General features: G+C 49.1%; 1 protein-coding gene and 1 long non-coding RNA gene across 2 annotated transcripts in view; both read right to left on the bottom strand.

Annotated features, from left to right (window-relative positions):
• The window catches only part of LOC135404839 (POTE ankyrin domain family member B-like), a 199,655-nt gene that overhangs the window by 118,891 nt on the left and 66,229 nt on the right, over positions 1-14,535 (bottom strand). The gene's annotated exons all lie outside the window — the stretch shown is intronic.
• On the bottom strand, positions 13,762-14,372 carry LOC135406220 (uncharacterized). The gene is made up of 2 exons (XR_010426237.1): positions 14,296-14,372; positions 13,762-13,902 (listed from the first exon to the last, which is right to left on the bottom strand). It is a non-coding gene; the product is annotated as an uncharacterized LOC135406220 (long non-coding RNA).

Raw genomic sequence — 14,535 nt, 5'->3', positions numbered from 1 at the left:
AATCAAAACTTTCCCAAATCCAAACTACACACATATATGTCCCTTCCATAGCTTTGGACACTTTGGGTACCTGCAGAACGGTGTAACCTTTTTGTTGTGTAGCATCCCAAACTGTTGTCACTCCTTCTGTCATGATTTGATCTTGATCTCTCCATCTCCACTTGACGTGGACATCCTTTAATTCAGCTCCCTGGTCATCTGAAAACAGACAAGTTAAATTTACATCAGTGTGTTCTGGTACAAATAAATAAGGATCCGGGGTCTCAATCCTCACGGTGGTCTCTGCTAAACTTATCAACCCCAGGAACACTACGATCCTCAATGGTTGGCTCGAAATACCATCCTTGTGGGTGAGAGAGGTTCTACCGACCACGAGACTGGAACCTTCTTGACCCGAGTATAATGGATCCAGCTGTCGATTCCTTCGACCTTTACTGCCGTGTAGGTCGTCATTATCACCTGGCGAGGACCATCCCATGTTTCTTTCAGCGGCTCCACCGACCAGTTTCTCACATAGACTTGATCTCCTGGAGAAATGTCATGCACTGGATTCTCCAGGGGCAAAGGTCGATTCCACTGCAACGCTCCTCTGAGGGCTGTGAGAGTCTTATTTAAAGATAACACATAATTAAACACTGCTTGATCACCCACTGTATGAGGATCCCCTTGGTAGGTAGCTGCATGATAGGGTTTGCCATACAATATCTCGTATGGACTTACTCCTATTCTCTCCCTTCGTTTGATCCTAATTCTCAACAGGGCAATGGATACTGCTTGGGGCCACGGAATCTTTGCTTCCTGACAGATTTTCTTCAATTGACCTTTCAATGTCTGATTCATCCTTTCAACTTGTCCACTAGACTGTGGTCTCCATGGCGTATGGAGATTCCATGTTATTCCTAATACAACCGACACATCTTGTACTATCCCTGCTATAAAGTGTGGTCCTCGATCAGAGGACAACCCTAGGGGAACTCCAAATCTTGGAATGATTTCTCTCAAGAGAGTTTTTACCACTTCCTTTGCCTGATTAGTCCTACAAGGAAAAGCCTCAGGCCATCCTGAAAAGGTGCAGACATATACTAACAAATACTTATAGGATTGGGCCTTAGGCAACTCAGCAAAATCTACTTGCCAGTAATCTCCCGGTAACTGACCTATCTGTAATTTTCCCATCTGCACCTGCTTCCTGACCACTGGGTTATTCTTTATACACATAGGACACATTGCATTTACCCTTTTTGCTAGTGTTAACATCTGGTTTGAGAGAACCTCATTTTTCAAAAATTTTACCAATGTTTCTGCACCCCAGTGGCACTTATTGTGTTCTGTTTCAAGCACTGCTTTCATTATTCTGACAGGTAGAATCACTTGTCCTATGGGGGAAATATACCACCCTTTAACATTTTTCCTTGCATTTGTCATTTGAGCTAATTTCTCATCTTCCTGTGAATAATGTGGTTTTTCTTCCATATATGCTATTGCTGGATTATTTCGAACAGGCAAAAGAACCATCTGAGTCCATACTTCTCTTGCGGCTTGTTTAGCCGCTTGGTCAGCCTGTCGATTACCTCGAAATTCTCGTCCGGGATCTCTCTGATGTCCTTTAACATGCATTATTGCCACTGCTGAGGGCTTGTGTATTGCCTCTAGCAATTGTAAAATTTCTTCCCGATGTTTAATCGTTGTCCCTTGAGAAGTAAGAAGTCCTCTCTCTTTCCAGAGCGCTCCGTGAACATGAACTACCCCAAAAGCATATTTGGAGTCAGTCCATATATTAACTCTCTTTCCTTGGCTTAATATTAAAGCTCTCACCAATGCCCATATTTCGGCCTTTTGTGCAGACGTACCTGGGGGTAGTGCGTTTGCTTCTATCACTTGTCGTAGAGTGACCACTGCATACCCAGCATACCTGGTGCCATTCTCCACAAAGCTAGATCCGTCGGTGTACAGCTCCCAGTCAGGATCTGTCAATGGTTCGTCCTTCAAGTCTCTTCTGCTCGCGTAGACTTGTTCAATGGTCTCTACACAGTCATGCTCCAGGATACCTTCTTCTTCTTCCTGTGTAGACCTAAGGAATTCTGCTGGGTTGAGATGGTTAGTGATTTTCAGTTCAACATCATCTTGTTCTCTTAACAAAGCTTGATACTGCAACATACGGCTAGATGAGAGCCAGTGCCCCCCTTTTTGTTCTAAAACTGTTATGACCATGTGGGGCACGTACACTACCATGTGTTTTCCCAGAGTCAATTTTTGTGCTTCTTGTATTAAAATGACCGTTACTGCCACAGCTCTGAGACACCCTGGCCATCCCCCACTTACTGCGTCTAGCCGTTTGGAGAAATACCCAACCAGTCTCTTCCAGGATCCTAGTCGCTGAGTGAGGACTCCTAAAGCCATTTGTTGTCTCTCGCAGACATAGAGCTGAAATTCCTTGGTTGGGTCCGGCAGTCCCAAGGCAGGTGCTTCCTGGAGGGCTCTTTTCAATTCCTGGAACGCTTTCTCTTGCTTCGTCCCCCAGGTCAGCTTGGGCTCCTTTACTGCCTCATATAAGGGTCTGGCAGTTAGTCCAAAGTTGGGAGTCCACAGTCTGCACCACCCGACCATTCCTAAAAAAGATCTTAATTCCTGATTATTTTGGGGCACAGGGGATAGCACATATTGCTTGAACCCTATTTGTTCCTAAGCGCCGGGTTCCTTGGGAGATTTCACATCCCAGATAAATAACTTTCTGTTTTACTAGTTGTGCTTTTTCTTTTGAGACTCGATAGCCTGCTTGTCCCAGCATGTTTAACAGTTCAATGGTTAATTGACGGCAAAGTCCCTGGTCTTCAGCTCCCAAAAAGATGTCATCAACATACTGAAGTATTATATATGAAAAAGGAGATTCTTTTACCTGAGTGGTCTTCCATTCTTCAAGTTCCTTTGCTAACTGATTACCAAATATCGTGGGTGAGCATTTGAATCCTTGTGGTAACCGAGTCCAAGTAAGCTGTCGCTTTCGTCCAGTCTCTGGGTTCTCCCATTCAAAGGCAAAGATTTTCCAACTTTCCCGTGCCAGTGGTATGCAGAAGAAGGCATCCTTTAAATCAATCACTGTAAACCACTGAAATCTCTCAGAAACAGATGTTAACAAGGTGTAAGGGTTAGCTACAACCGGGTGGATATCTTTTGTGATAAGGTTTACTGCTCTTAAGTCTTGCACTAACCTATACTTACCATTTGGTTTTTTTATCGGAAAAATGGGAGTATTAAATTCTGACTCACATTCTTTTAATATCCCTAAAATTAAAAACTGTGTGATCATGGGGGCTATTCCTTTCCTGGCTTCTAAACTAATTGGGTACTGTCTCACTCTAACTGGTCGTGCTCCTTCTTTTAATTCTATTCTAACTGGGGTAGCAGCTTTGGATTTTCCAGGGACCCCTGTTTCCCATACCCAAGGCACTACAGCTGGTTCTATTTCCTGAGGTATCTCTTCTTTTTCTACTTCTTTCACAACAAAAATTTTTGCTAGATTCTCTTCCGGAATTTCCAGTTTGACTCTCCCTTTTTCAAATATAATTTTAGCTTGTAAGGCTGAAAGCAAATCTCTTCCTAGTAAACATTCAGGACTGTTAGGCATATACAAAAATTGATGGTCTAGCTCTTTTCCTCTAAATTTGATATCTAAGGGTCGCAGAAACGCCTTTTCCTCTACCTGTCCGGAAACTCCTACCACCCATGCAGTTGAGTCGCTTAATGGTCCCATCAATTTATTCATTGCCGAAAAACTAGCTCCAGTATCTATCCTAAATTCCGTCGGCTCCTCCACTTCCAAAACAACCTTTAAATCTGAATCTAGCCGACTCTGTCTTCCGTAATTCCCTAACATAAATGCTTGGGCGACACCTTGTGGCGTGCCCATACCAACAGGGTTTTGTGGATTTGCAAAGCTTTGGGGACTCCACGGATTCATTCCATTTCCAGCATTCAGTGGGCATTCGTTTTTCCAATGTCCTTGTCCTTTACAAAGAGCACATTGATTTGGTCCTATCCTACCACGTCCTCCCCCATATTGATTTCCAAATCCCGACTGATTGTTAAATCCTCTACCCATTCCTCCCCTTCCCCTATTACCACGACCTCTTCCTCTATGGCTACTGGCCCCATTGTTCCCTCCTGAAGCTTGCAGGAGTGCTAACAAGCTTGCCTGTTGTCTCTTAGTAGCTTCCTTTTCTCTATTATTGTACACCTTCCATGCCACTTCTAATAATTTTTCCAAATCTCTTGTCTCCGCACCCTCCAACTTCTGAAATTTCTTCCTAATATCTTCTTGTGATTGTCCCATAAAAACCAATGCTAATTGCAATTTCCCTGATTCAGCTTCAACATCTAAATCTGTATATTTCCGAGCTGTCTCTTTTAACCTCTCCAAAAAGGCTGAAGGGGATTCCCCCTTATCTTGCTTTACTGAGTATAACTTTGACCAGTTCAACGTTTTTGGTATCCCACTTCGTACTCCTTCTACCAATAATTCTTGATAAATTCTTAACCTTTTATAATCTCTGTCGTCATTTGGATCCCACTCGGGATCCTCCCGCGGCACAAAATCATTCACGGTTCCCCGCACCCCCCGGGGCAAAGTTCGAATTCTTTCTTTCGCTTTTTCTACCATCACCTTAATACCATTTCCTTTTCTGTTGAATCCAGAATCGTATCTAACAATACTTGTAAATCATTCCAGTCTGGATTTTGAGTTTTTATAACCATTTTTATAATACGAGCCACCCGCTCCGGGTTTTCTCTATATGTTCCAGCTGACTGTTTCCAAATTAATAAATCACTAGGTGAAAAAGGAACTTTTACCATGACTTTTCCCCCGTCCGCTCCAACTGCCTCCCGCAAAGGGGCCATCAATCTAGGGGGTGAGAGCGAAACGTCTCTCTCCCTTCCCCCTCCCCGTCTCTTTTCTCTACTCCTTCCCCTTTCTTTTCACCCCTTCCGAGTTCGCTCTGCTAGTGGAGTTCTATCAAAATCACATCCTCGTCCTTTCGTTTCTTCCTCATCCGAGGACGATTCTAACGGGGGCATGGTGGGTGATTGTGCCCTCACACGTGAAGGGAGACTATCTCCCGGGGGCGCACTTGGAGTTCTACCGGGGGAGACTAACAAAGACACATCCTCCTCTGGTTCTGAAAACCGTATTTTCCGCTCATATTTATCATCCAATCCTTTCAATATCAATATACTCTGCTCTTGACATTTTTTACATTTATCATCATCCAGTTCCAATTCTTTCAATACTAACATACCACATTCCTTTTGCCATTCAGTGTTATGTTCTAAATAATAAAACAAATCTAGATACGGTATTTCATCCCACATCTCATTCTCTCGTAAATATCGCATCAAGGGGGTTATAATTTCCAAAGTCAATGAACCATTCCTAGGCCACTGCATTCCTTCTGTCTCATATTGAGGCCATACATTATTACAATAATCAATCAATTGTTTCCTGCTTAACTCTCATCCGAAATTTCCTTCCTTCCAATGTTTTAACAAGCAACCAAGTGGAGAATCGCTAGGGATATTATTTTCTGCACAAGATAATGCCCTAAAGGTTTTAAATGGCATCATACTGACTCTCACACACACACATATACCACAGTCTGAATTCAAAATCAAATTCACAAGAACACAACAATATAAACCAATACGTTTTACGACCAGCGCAATAACACAACAATATAAACCAATTACATATTCCAAAACCAAAACCAGAACCAAAACCAACTCGCCAATTCTCCCTCTGAGAGGCGAGTGCTGGTACAGCGCGGCTTTCACTACGTCTTACGACCAGCGCCTAGGCTTCCCAACCGAGGTACCTTTGCCCAACCCAGCGGGAAACTCACGGTCCCGTCTTATAGGCAGGCTCTCAACCAACAAACCTAAAAGAATAAAGCACCTCCGGGCTTACCTGGATGGTTGTCCGGCGGGCGCAGGGTCGGGCACGGGTCGATGTCTCCCCAGAAATCACCTGGTTGCCGGCATGGAGTGGATCAGCTCGTGAACCGCCCCAGCTACCCCCGGAGTCCCATACCTGGGTCACCAGAAAACTGTTGCCCGTAATCCAAAAGAAACACAAACCAACAGAGTGCCGGTTTATGCGGTGCTTTATTCGGGGCCCCGGGAACCTGCGGGCTAACGCCCCAAGTCAGGATTCCGGAGACCCTCATTCTCAGTTCAGCTTTTATACACAAACAAGTTTACGTGCAGTTTCCACAGCAAAACAGTTACAGTTTCCACAGCAAACCAGGTGCAGTTACAAACAAGCTCATACTTCATACTGATAACAATTAATAATCATCTACTCCAATCATAAATCTGCTTAAGTTGTCTTACCCCTAGAAACTGTTTAACAGACCTTTACCACATCCTAGGTAACAAATCGTTATATACATGCTTGACTAGATCCTTTGATTATGGTTTCCACAAACAAAGTTGCTAACTCACTACTTTAGAGTGTTGCTTTCTAGGCCTACTCTCCTACTAAGCCTTAGCCATTCTACTACTAATTTAAATTGCTTTGCAACACATGGCACGTAAAAACTTGGATTGGACAGGGCCAGCCCGATTGGCACATCCCCCAGTGCTGAGTGACCAGGTGGCCTTTGCTAAATGTGCATCCCAATGTTGGCAGGTCCCAGCACCCACTGCATCATTCCATCTTTCCTGGTGCATGGCAGGTGTGGTGGTTTTAGCACCATCAGGAAATTAAAATTCACCTAAGTCACTCCCTTTCCCACGGCCCTTCTGGTGAGGGAGGGACAAAAAATCAGAGACTCTGGGTGGAGATAACAATTCACTAAAAGCACAGAGCAATGGAATAAGACACGCACAGTCACAACAGCAATATCAGCTGCAAAAGTATCCAGAAAGAGAAGGTGTTTCACTCCCAAAAGGGGTCACCACCGGGCACACAGAGAAGATGCTGGGTGCTCCCCAAGTGACGTGTCCGTGCGGTGCCCCCGGACAAAGGCAATGCGGTGGGGGAGCTCCCAAGGGTAACGTGTCCAACCCCTCAGCCCAACAACAAGGAGAACCAAGGACAAGCCAAGCCCCGGGAGCTGGGTCGTCCCGGCCGTGTGGCGCAGCCGCTCCCTGGGCTCAGTCCCGCGCTGGCTCCTCTCTTCTCCTCCCAACCTGAGGGCTGAGGGGGCTGAGGCTGCCCCCCAACCGCCCCGTCCTGCTCAGAGCTTTGGTTCAGCACCACGGCCCGTCGTGGTTTCCCCTTTCAGCACCAAAGGTCCATCGTCCCGATTTGGGGAAAATGTGAGGGGGAGCAGTGGGGCAGAGGACGGGGAGCGCAGGAGTGATGCTGACAGTCCCTGCCCTGCAGAGAGCGGGGCAGGATGGAGCAGTTGTGGTGCAGAGCCCCGGCTTTTCCTGCTGGAAGCACAGCCCTCGGGATGGCATGGATGGTACAGGATAAATAACTTGGTGACACCCACAAGGCGCTAAACTGCCCCCTCTGCTCCCTAACCAGGACACTGTGGTGACTGACAATAGCAATGGGAATGTCTGATGGTTGCCATGGTAACTGACTGTCTGATGGTTGCCGTGGTAACTGACGGTAGCAATGGGACTGTCTGATGGTTGCCATGGTAACTGACGGTAGCAATGGGACTGTCTGATGGTTGCCATGGTATCTGAGGTAACAATGGGAATGTCTGATGGTTGCCATGGTAACCGATCGTGCTGGTGGGAAGTATGATGGTTGTCATGATAACTGACCTTAGCAACGGGAATGTATGATGGTTGCCATGGTAATCAACTGTAGCAATTGGCATGTGTTATGGTTGCTATGGTAACTGACCGTAGCAGTGGGAATGTTTGATGGGTGCCATGGTAAATGACCATAGCAATTGGTATGTATGATGGTTGCCATGGTAACCAACCGTAGCAATGAGAATGTATGATGACTCCATGGTAACTGATTGTAGTATGGGAATGTACGATGGTTACCATGGTAACTCACCATAGCGATGGGAATGTACGATGGTTGCCATGGTAGCTGACCATGGCAAAGAAAAATGTGTGATGGTTTGCATGGTAACTGACGGTAACAATGGGAATGTATGGTGGTTGCCATGGTAACCGACTGTAGCAATGGGAATGTCTGATGGTTGCCATGGTAACCGACTGTAGCAATGGGACTGTATGATGGTTACCATGGTAACTGACTGTAGCAACAGGAATGTGTGATGGTTGCCATTGTAACCGGCCATAGCAATGAAAATCTCTGCTGTTTGCCATGGCAACTGACTGTATCAATGGCACTGTATGAGGGTTGCCATGGTAACCAACCATAGCACCGGGAATGTATGATGGTTGCCATAGTAACTGTTTGTAGCAATGGGAATGTGTGATGGTTGCCATGGTAACCAACCACAGCAATGGGAATGAATGATGGTTGCCATTGTAACTGACCGTTGCAATGGGAGTGTATGATGGTTGCCATGGTAACCGACCCTAGCAATCTCTCCTAGTTGCAAGAATCGGGACCAGTTTATCACTGTGTGGCTACAACCAAAACTGTGTATTCTACACCCTCTGTGGCATTTCTGATGGACTCTTAACAATGGATCCGTTGCAGCAGCTGCCCAGGGACCACCTGACACCTCAGCCGACCAGCTGGCTGGGAAAGAACTGTGCAAGGAGTGTTCCTTTGTCTTCACACCCAGGACTCAGTTGGGATAACTCCCCTCGGGGAGGCATTAGCACCTTCATCCCCAGCCTGAGGGGTCATCTCTGCCAATGGGCCGCCTTGGACTGGCAGAACAGGCAGCTGCAACACCCAGACCATCACACACTCCAAAAATACCCCGGGACTCACAGAGTTAAATCATCCATTGGGAAACTCCCCGCCCTGGGGGAGGTGCTGGACATCCCCACCTGAACCTGAGCACATTTACTCTTGGGCTTTGGGGACTTCTGCTACCACTCGTGGGATGGAGAGGAGGACCAGAACTCCAACAGGACTGGGATTGGCACTCTCCACAGGACTGCCATCATTACCTCAACACAACTGCCACCATCATCTACACCAACAGCTTTTCCTTTCCTTTTTCTTTGCACCCTGGGGGCCACGTGGTGCTCAGCACTGTTCTGTTCTTGTCCCAGGCTGCTGGCTTATACAGCTATTTTTGTGGGCTAAAACCAGTTTTCTCTGTATCACTGTATTTATTGTAATCTTCTCAGTAAATTATAAGTCTGACTTGTAGTCCCTCGGGTGGGTTCATTTCTCCCTCCGGTTTACTTTTAACCCAGCACACAATGGGAACATATGATGGTTGCCATGGTAACTGACCGTGGCAAGGGGGCTCAGTGGCGTTGCCCACGGCTTCCACTTCTGCAAATTGGCTTCATTCACCTTCTCCTTCAGCAGCCTCAGCCACTCGTCGTGGGGGCCCCACACAGCAGCTTCCCAGCTCCGTGAGGTTCTGCAGCAGCCCAGGGTTCCTTTGGCCCCACAAGGTCCTGCAGTGTCCCCATGGCCCCTCGATTCCGTGAGGCTCCACAGTGTCCCAGGGTCTCCCTGCTTCCATGAGTTTCCCCAGTGTCCCAGGTTTCCTTTGATTCCACAAGACCCAGATGTGAAGCAGTGACCCCTTCATTCCACGAGGTTTTGCAGTGTCCCGATGGCTCCTTTCTGTCCTCAGGTTCTGCACAGTCTCAGGTTCCTCTGTTTTCAGGAGTTTCTGCAGTGTCCCGATGTCCTAGTTAGGACAGCTGAGACCAGTTCATCACTGGATGGGTGTAACCCAAAACTGTGTATTCTATAGCCTTCCATGCCATTTCCCAGAAACTGTTATCAATAGAGCATTTACACCATCTGCACACAGAGCCTGACTCCTCAGGCTATAAACTAGGCATTAAGAGGCCTGCGAGATAGGAATATGTTCCTGTCCTCACACCCTTTTATGGAATACCCCGCTCTGAGGGAAGGACGGAGCATTCCTGCCTGAACTGGAGAATATATAAACTTGGAGTTTTGGAACCTTTTTTACCACTCGTGGGATCCAGAGGAAGACTGCAGCTCCCCGCTCTCAACCAGCCTGAGACCACCACCCTCAGCTGGACTGCAATCACCACTCTTGACCAGACTGCAACAGCACTCTCACCAACAGGTTTTCCCCTCACCTTTTCCTTTGGACTCAGGGGGCCCAAAGAACACCACTCTGTTCATGCCCCAAGGTGCTGGGTTATATATTTGGGGTTTGTGGGTTAAAACCAATTGTTTGTCTGTATAATTGTACTTATTGTATTATTTTATTAAATTGTTATTCTGACTTATAATGTCTCTTTTGAGTTGAGTTCATTTCCTATTTATACTTGCTTTGGTTTTCTCCTTCTTTCATATGCTCTAGTTTTATGGAAGAAATTTGCTTGAACCACGCATCACCACAGAATTCCAACATTTTACCTAAGGGAATATCTGGAGGAGCATAAGAGTTGTCACCCTTTTTGCCACATCCCCTATCTGGATTTTTGCCTCTCTTGGGCACTGAACTTTTGCCCCCCTTGGGCATTTTCCTTTTGCTTTCCCCCAGTTCCCACATTTACTCACTGATGAGATTCCTCAGTCTTTCCTTGTGGACTCCTTTCCAGATTAGGACATTTCCTTACCCTTTCTTCCCCTCTCACCTGTCTCTGGACAGTCTCAGGAACCCAATGAACTGTCCCATTCTGGCCACAAATGAAGGGAGTTGATCACCAAACTTCAAAGCAGGGGCTTCCCTATCCCTTGCAGCTGCTGGGTTCTCTTGTTCCTCAGCAAACTATACAGATGCTTCAAAATGGGGGTCAAAGGCTGCTTCAAAATGGGGTCAAAGGCTGCATAAACAGTAACTTTCTACTCTACTGCTAAACCAATTAGGACTGTAGTACAAGTTTTGCAAGAACAGTCTTATTATTACTTATACCAGGCAGGAAGTTTCCAGCACAAGATGGATTATCTTTGTTAGTCTCCTTTATCTTGTGGTTACTTCACATGTCCTTGGAGGGCTCTAAATTCTGGATTCCACGTGTCCAGATTTTAGTTCCCCCAGGATTTCTTCATTGAAGTTTCTCATGGTTAATTTGGCAAAACTTAAAGTTTCAGTGATGTAATGATCAACTCTGACAGTAACTGTCTGTGAAAACAAGTTTGGCACCAAGCTGACTGAAGTGGGAAATTTCTTGATCGAGGTGTTTGTTCCCTCTTGAGCCTCCTTTTACTCTGAGGGGATTTCTCTGATGGTTCCCTGTTGGCTTCCATTACCCCAGGAGTTGGTTCACCTCTGTGAGACATCAGCTGTGCTCCAGTGTGGCTGTTCCATCCCAGAGTCACCTCAGAGGGGCCCTCACGGGTACCTTGTCCCTCTAAGTTTTTCATGTTATCCCACAGATTTCCCGGAACAAGCCTGATCTTGTGCCCCTCCCCCATCATGTCCCGTTTAGAGCCCTGGGACACTGTGGAACCTCATGGAACCAAGGGGCCACTGTGACACCACAGGGCTTCATGGAACCCAAGGGATCCTGAGACACTGTGGGGGCTCATGGAACCCAAGGGACCCTGGGACACTGTGGGGGCTCATGGAACCAAAGGGACCCTGGGACACTGTGGGGGCTCATGGAACCAAAGGGACCCTGGGACACTGTCAGGAGCCTTGTGGTGCCCAGGGCTGAGGAATCCCGTGGGTGCAGGTGGCTCAGGGAGCAGCTGCAGTTGGAGCTGTGGGATGAGCTCTGGGTGAGGGGCCTCAGCCCAAAGGCCGTGAGCTGCTGACCCTGGAGCAGCCAAGGGAGAGACACTTGGAGACAGGGCAGGAGCCCAGGACTCAGCAGGAAGAGCAGTTTGTGTGCTTGGAGTGTGAGGGGATAAAACTCCAAGGAGTTTTTTGCTAAGGACCCTTCCTCGAGGTACCAGCTCAGCCTGTATCTGTGTTTCTTCACAAGAAATAAATTGTTTTACTGTTTTTACGACATCAGAGACTCTGCCATGGGAAACCTGGGGTGGAAGCAGTGAGGAAACCTGGTCTGACTGTGAGAGTGGGGGTTGTGGGGAGTCACAGGGGACCCGTTGGGTCACTGGAGCTGCTGCTGCTGGGAAGGGGCCTGAGTGTCAGCAGTGCCAGTCTGGGCTGGTGGGAGAGTGACTGCCAGGGAGTCCTGGGAATGGTGAGCCTGGGAAGTTCCCTTAAGAGTGTGAGGGGGATCTCATGTGCAGAGACCCCCAGGAGCCCCCTGAGCCGCTCTGCTCATGGCAAGGATGCAGAGAAGGCAGAGTTACTGAACACCTTTGCACTGACAAGACCAACCCTCAGGGATCTCTGGCCCAGGAGACCAGGCTATAGGAATGTGGGAAGGAAGGCCTTGCCTTGCTCAAAGAAGACTGGGTCAGAGAACACCTCCAAAAACTCTACCCCCACAAGTCCATGGGACACTTGATGACCTCCTGTCACCAAGGGGACCCTGTGACACTGTGGGACCTCGTGGTTATCAGTCTCTTCCAAACATTGTGTGCAACTACAGAGAGGCAAAACAGTGGAGCCTGAGCGTGTTGATCCAAACTATTCCCATCTCACCTGAAGATGTCCCTGCTAACAGAGGTCCTGTGTGTTCCCTCTGCTCTCTGGGCACTTGCATCCTTTGAGATGGGCTACTGCCCATCACTGCAGTAGCCAAGAGCACAGGGCGGGGGATCCCCTGGAGGGGGAGCAGAGACATCTTTCCTAGATCACCTTGCTCAGAGCCCCGTCCAACCTGGCCTTGAATGTTTGCAGGGATGTGGCATCCACCACCTCCCTGCAAATGTCTTCCTGTGTTTCATTCTCATCATCAAATATTTCTCCCCTCTCTCTAGTTTGAACCTCCCCTCTTTTAGTTTAACTCCCTCACTGCCTGTCCTATTGTGACAGGCCCTACTGAACCCTTTGCCCACATGTCTCTAAAAAGCTGCCTTGAAGTACTGGAAGGCCCCAAGGAGGTCTCCCCACAGCCTTTTCTTCTGCAGGCTGAAGAGCCCCCACTCTCCCAGCCTGTCTCCATGCGAGAGGTGCTGCAGCCCTGGGATGCCCTTGGTGGCCTCCTCTGGAAGTGCCCCAAGAGGTGCGTGTCTTTGCTGTGCTGAGGAGCCCATGGAGCTGCAGGAGATGCCAGGGCTGGCAGGGGAATCCCCCCAAGCCATTGCCATTGCGGGCGGGTGCGTTGCAGACAGCCAGAGGAGCCCAGAGCTGGGGGCAGCACTGCAGGAGGGGTCTCAGCTGAGCGGAGCAGAGGGGCAGAAACCCCCTCCCCTGCTGCCCACGCTGTGGCATGAGCCCAGGACACGGGGGGGTTGTGGGCTGTGAGCTCCCATTGCTGGTTCCCATCCTGCTTTTCATCCCCCACTATCCCATGGCCTTGGATGCAGGGCTGCTCTCCATCCCTTCAGCCCCGAGCCTGGCCCTTGAGATCTGGGGGCATTTGACACCTGCTGGGTTCCTTTGATCCCCTTTCCCATCCCTCCCAGAGCCCAGGGAAGGACTGAGGGGCCTTGGCTGATTGTCCCTGACCCTCCCCTGCCCCGACACCAAGCTGTGCTCCTTGGGGACGGTGCTTGGACAGCCCCAGTCAGACCCTGTTTCCCGCTGTGCCCCCAAACCACCGGGTGCCCCAGGGGACGTGGGAACACACATGGACACGGGAAGGCACCCGTGGATGTGGGAACACACCCACCCAGACAGACACAGAGCATTTGTTTTGCTGCAGGGGTTTATTGATTCTTGCAGGGAAATTGCCAGGGCACCCAGGGGATCAGGGGGGTCCTCCAGGGATGATCATCTCCTCATGCCGCTGGAGGGGCCCAGGACACGGGTGTCACCACCACTTCCAGTCCTGAAAGACAGAGCCCCAAACGTCACCCTCGGTGTCCACAGGGACATGGCAGGGGCCTTGTCCCCACCCCGTCTGTCTGCAGGGAGCTGGGGCAGGAGAAGGGAATTGGATGCTGAGATCCATGTGGCCCCCAGAGCCCCTGAGCCCGGGATGCTCTGACACCTCCCCGAGCCCCTCCCTGCCCTCCCGGTGAGCCTGGGGGTCTGCAGAGCCCCCAGTGCAAGGCAAGGCTTGGGGGCAGCTCTGTCCAGCTGCCCCAGGACACGGAGCAGGGACAGTCCCCTGCGTGTCCCTCTGCTGTGCCCAAGCTCTGCCCACTGCAGAGGGCTCAGGGACCCCCCAGGGCCCTGCCAGGCTCCTTTGGGGGGCTGAGGAGCCTCCCATATTTCTCACCTGGACATGCAGAGAGGCAGCCGAGCGTCACTGGCGCATCAGCTCCACCTGGTCAGCCACGGGGGGCTGGGGACAAAGGCAGGGTTAGAGACACACTGCAGTGAACTGGGGCACACTGGGATTTACTGGGACAGACTGGGCTGGACTGAGACACACTCAGATGTACTGGGGCACACTGGGCTGGACTGGGACACACTCAGATGTACTGGGACACACTGGGATGTACTGGGACACACTGGG

Source organism: Pseudopipra pipra, chromosome W (assembly GCF_036250125.1).
Source record: "Pseudopipra pipra isolate bDixPip1 chromosome W, bDixPip1.hap1, whole genome shotgun sequence".
Taxonomy (NCBI): Eukaryota; Metazoa; Chordata; class Aves; order Passeriformes; family Pipridae; genus Pseudopipra; species Pseudopipra pipra.
The sequence above is the reverse complement of the archived record's forward strand: the minus strand, read 5'-3'. Positions and strand labels throughout refer to the sequence as shown.